This window comes from Poecilia latipinna, unplaced genomic scaffold (assembly GCF_001443285.1).
Source record: "Poecilia latipinna isolate Pla-1442-1.1 unplaced genomic scaffold, P_latipinna-1.0 Scaffold2007, whole genome shotgun sequence".
Classification (NCBI taxonomy): Eukaryota; Metazoa; Chordata; class Actinopteri; order Cyprinodontiformes; family Poeciliidae; genus Poecilia; species Poecilia latipinna.
Genome location: NW_015114623.1, coordinates 82,102 through 86,913, shown reverse-complemented (window position 1 = coordinate 86,913; position 4,812 = coordinate 82,102). Strand labels below are relative to the sequence as shown.

Here is a 4,812-nt window from a genome sequence, read left to right as displayed (position 1 = left end):
CCCCCAGTCCCCCTGCACGTGCCTGGATTTTGTAAATAATGACAATTTAATGCAAAGTTGGCATTTTTACATGTTCATGACAGGTGTTATGTCATGTTTATGACAGTGTCATGTCAGTCTTATTCAACCCCCTTCAAATAAAGTGTTACCCAAAATTCTAAATACCTACAGTCAACACAGGATGGAGTGAAACTCTGACACAATTTTCATTTTAAGCTTGAACTACAAATGAAAACATTTATTCATAAACTCCCCCATCAGTAATTTTGCTTACTAACTAAAACCGTTTAAAGCAAAAGGTAAGGTAAGGTAAAAACTTTATTAATCCCATAGGGAAATTAAGATTGTCTCACTCACACATTAATTCACATCCACACGCATTAAAAGTGGTCTAGTAAAAGAACTTAAATACAATAAATACATTAAAAATGCTAATTACTCCGTCTCCCTCCCTTAACCCTCCCAGAAATCACAGCATTGTGAAGCCTAATGAACCGTGGGACAAAGGAGTTTTTAAACCTCTCAGTTTAACATCCCAGTGACAGAAACCTGTCACTGCAGGAGCTGCTCTGGTTGGAGAAAACAGTATGCAGGGGATGTCTTGTGTTCTCCAGGACTAAACTGAGTTTAGACATTGTCCTCTGTTCCACCACTGTCTCCACAGACTCCAGGCTCACACTGACCACAGAGCCAGCTCTGCGGATGAGGCGATTCAATCTCTGTATGTCCCTCTTCTTTGCACTGCCCCCCCAACAAACAACAGCATAAAATATTACAGTAGACACAATGGACTTATAAAACATGTGCAGGAGTTTAGAGCACACATTGAAGGAGGTCAGTCTCCTCAAGAAGTACATTCTACTCTGTACTTTCTTGTACACATTGTCTATATTGGAAAACCAGTTCAACTTATTGTCCAGTTGTAGGCCCAAGTATTTGTATGTTCTGACCACCTCTACCTCAATGCCATCAATGATGATAGGCTGAGGCAAGAGGGGCACCCTATGAAAATCAAGAACCATCTCTTTTGTTTTAGAGATGTTCAGTTGGAGTTTGTCCTGTGGCCCCATGCTCCAAAGTCCTTCACCAGGCTCCTGTACTCCCCCTCTCCACCCTCCTTTATACACGCCACAATAGCAGCATCGTCCGAAAATTTTTGCATGTGGCATGTAGCTGAGTTGTATTTAAAGTCAGAGGTGTAGAGGATGAAGAGGAGGGGCGAAAGAACCGTGCCCTGTGGAGCCCCTGTGTTGCTGGTCAGAATATGGACCTACAGTTCGCCATCTTGACGAACTGTGGTCTGTTGGTCAAGTAATCCATTATCCAGTGCACCAAATGGGGGTCCACAGCCATGCTGTTCAATTTCTCCTGTAGTAGATGGGGCTGGATGGTATTGAAGGCACTGGAGAAGTCAAAAAAGAACAAGGGAGTAGTTTAAAAATGAAAGGGTGGTCAAATTGCTTTTTGATAAAACTAAAATTAAATTATTGTACAGCCATGATTAGAAACATGAAGGTAGTGGAAGTCTAACAGAACTTATTAACCTGCCTGAGCTGGTTGTTGCAAACCTTTCCTGGATCCGTAGTGAGGCTGACAACAACAGGAAGTGCTGGTAGCTTCTGGTAGTCCTGCTGCTTACAGTGGAAAGGGACTAGCTCTTGAGTTAACTCCATTTAATGTGTCCTGCAGTATCTGAAATGCATAAATGTGTCAAGTGAAGAAGCCTTAATAGACCTGCTTAGGCTTGTAATTGCAACAGTATTGTTTCCTTCTGATTAAGACAGAAGCGTTCCCTCCGGACCCCCACCCCTCAATTGCTTCAGCTCCTTCATCTGCATTAGCTGCCTCTTCCCTTGCTTTAATCTGCTCTCTCCTCAGGTATTTAGAATAAATCAATGGGAATACATGATTGTTTAATGATTTTTTGGGGGGCTTCCTTCGACCACAGCTGCATGATTTAGAATGACTAATCCCAGTTTTTAGCATTGATCCTAGGTGGTGGGAGGCTGAGCATCCTCACTGAGAAATGGCTGCATTAAGAAGCTACTAGCTGGGCATGTCCAGCATTAAGCTGCGAGAAAGAGATTAGCTCAAGGTTACACACTACTGAATGGGGTAGGTGTAGAATAACAGTGTCCATCTGAAAATAAAAGAAAAAAGGAGCGATTTGTGATCCAACAAGTGCCTATTTTTGCTATTGTTTTTCTGGACTAGCTGTCTTCGATCCATTCACAGATGGTTAATTAAATAAAATAAAAAAAATGTTTTTACTATAAAGACATGCATAAAGCTGTTGGTCTCGGTTTTCTTGCTTTTTAAACATCCTCAAGACAGTATCACTTGGCCACTGATCATCCACATCTGAGTGTCCCACCTCTCTTTCTTCAGCCAAAAATAGACTTTTTAGAACACTCTAAAAAGTCTACTTTTAGAGTACACTTTTTAGAGTGCACTCTTGCATCATGTCTGACGTCATGATGCAAGCTTCACCAGGGACAGTTCGTACTAACCAGGGCGGTGTGGTGGAGCAGGAGTAGCACAACAAATATAAAGGAGATATGAGTCCTTGATGTGGCTGCCGCAGGTTTGATTCCAGCCTGATGACTTTAGCTGCATCTTTCCCTCTCTGTCATTACTCACTTTCCTTTCTAAATACTCTCAAATAAAAAAAGGCTGTCTGAGCCAAGAAAGATCCTTTATTACTTTGCTTCTTTATCTGAAGTAAACTAAATGATCTGAGTAAGAATGACTTAATTTTATCATTTTAAACACACTTAATGAATTAAGTTAAAAAAACTTAATGAATTGAGTTGAATGATCATAATATCTTGATTGGGTAAACTTAGTAAATTGAGTTGGATAGACATAACTTAAGTTGGTCAAATGAATGAAGTTGGATAAACTTACCAATTGAAGCAATTCAATTAAGTTCGTTCAACCATTTTCTTTTTACAGTGTGTACCTGGGATGGATTTTGGCAATGTGCTGCCCAGTCTCCTGTTCCTCTGCTGGTACTGAAATAACTTATAAATGCACACGTCACTATGCACATGGACCATGTCATGTGAGTGTGTGGAAAGACACATGTGCAGCTTTCCTGTTAGGCTTGTTCCTTTAAGCAGGAGTGAGTGAGCAGCAGCAGGCTGGATCATGACTGCGCCTCATGCCTTTTAAAGACAGGAACTCCCAATGGAATAAAAACTTGGTCATAAATGACAAACCTAATTATCACAAAGGCTACATAATGATTTAGTTCTGTCACAAGATTCAAATTGGAAACGACAACTGCATGAAGGCTTTGTTATGAAGCTAACATCAGGGGCACGGTATAGAGGGGAAAAGTGATGACAATTCTAGGGGCTCTGACCAGCAGGGGGGTCCTCCACAATTTATCTATTGTTCATAGAAATAAAAAAATGAGACCCTGTCAGTTACAAAATTAATCATATTGTATTTTCAAAGATTGTTTTTAGCAGTAAAAATTTAATGTTCCCACTCCCAGATCAAAAAACACACATCCATATTTGCCCTGAACATCCCCCCCCACCCAGGAAATGAAATGGTTTGTTCCTGCTTGGAGCGCTTGAGAGTGATGCTGTTCAGCAGCAGACAGTAGGAAACAAGAACGATTGTGGCAGTTACTATGCTGCTAAGAAAAGTTATAAAATCAGGTTTTCAAAAAAAAAAAAAAAAGAGAGAGAGAGAGGGAGAGAGAGAGAGAAAAAGGCAAGAATGTCAATTTATAACCCAGTTTTTCTCCAAGAGAGGTAAGTAGACTGTGTGAGATTATCAACTATTTAGCATAGCTTAGCTACAGACTACTGTTTGCCTCCATTTCACTAGCATTTAATGAATTAAGGAAATAAATTACCAGCATATTCATATATTGAACTTGTCCCTTGTACCTTTTACCACTTAACAACAGATGAGTCAGTCAGCAGCAGCTCTAACCCACGTTCCTTCTGACCTGTCCTCTCCTAAGTGAAATTAAAGCGGCCTTATGTAACTTTTACAAAAAAATATATTTTTCACATATTTATTAAAACTGTCATTATGTTGTGACAGTATGGCATGAGAGGTAATATGTGAACAATCTATTTCCTCTGCTTTCTCCCAGTGCTATCTAGAAACAACCAGTCAGTGGCAGGAGAGTTTTAGTGCTGTCAATCACAATCTCATGTGGCTGCTTATCCTTCCTCCCCATCACTCTGTGCTATTCTGTAGCTAGCATGGCCTGTTGTAAATGCTTAGTCTAGTAAGCATAGATACCAATGATAGCAGATAAACGATTTTCCTGTAACAATAAGTTGTTTCTCCACCAGTAGCACGTTTAGCAGTGAGTGAGTGAAGTTGATTGACAGCACTAGAGCGTCCAACTGGTTCTGATTGGTTGTTTTGGTCAGAACGGTGCATTACTTTAACCAGTAATAGTAATTCAGGAAGGAGATGGAGGAGATTGATTGTTTTCACAGATCATCTGTCTCATAAACTGCTACGACATCGTGACAGCTTTAACAAATATGGAGAAAACATATTTTTTATTAAAGTTGTATACTGCAGCTTGAATAAAATGCAACTACATAGCATTTTTGAGAAGTCTGGATTGCTTTATGTGTATTTTGCACGTTGCTTTTGACTGTTGCTCATGGGGAGACATTTCAGTAATCTAAAACTAATAGAAAAAGATTTAAGCAACCTACTTGCATACTGGATGTGGACTGTTGGATGTTAAATTCATGAGCAGTAAATATTGTGCTAATTATCAGTATTGAACCAAAGAAAGCAAGGCAGATTCAAGCCTTTAAAATTGTG

General features: G+C 39.8%; 1 long non-coding RNA gene across 1 annotated transcript; it reads right to left on the bottom strand.

Annotated features, from left to right (window-relative positions):
* Window positions 1–4,042: 4,042 nt before the first annotated feature.
* On the bottom strand, window positions 4,043–4,423 carry LOC106935714 (uncharacterized). Its single transcript, XR_001421951.1, has 2 exons — window positions 4,135–4,423; window positions 4,043–4,103 (listed from the first exon to the last, which is right to left on the bottom strand). It is a non-coding gene; the product is annotated as an uncharacterized LOC106935714 (long non-coding RNA).
* Window positions 4,424–4,812: the final 389 nt, after the last annotated feature.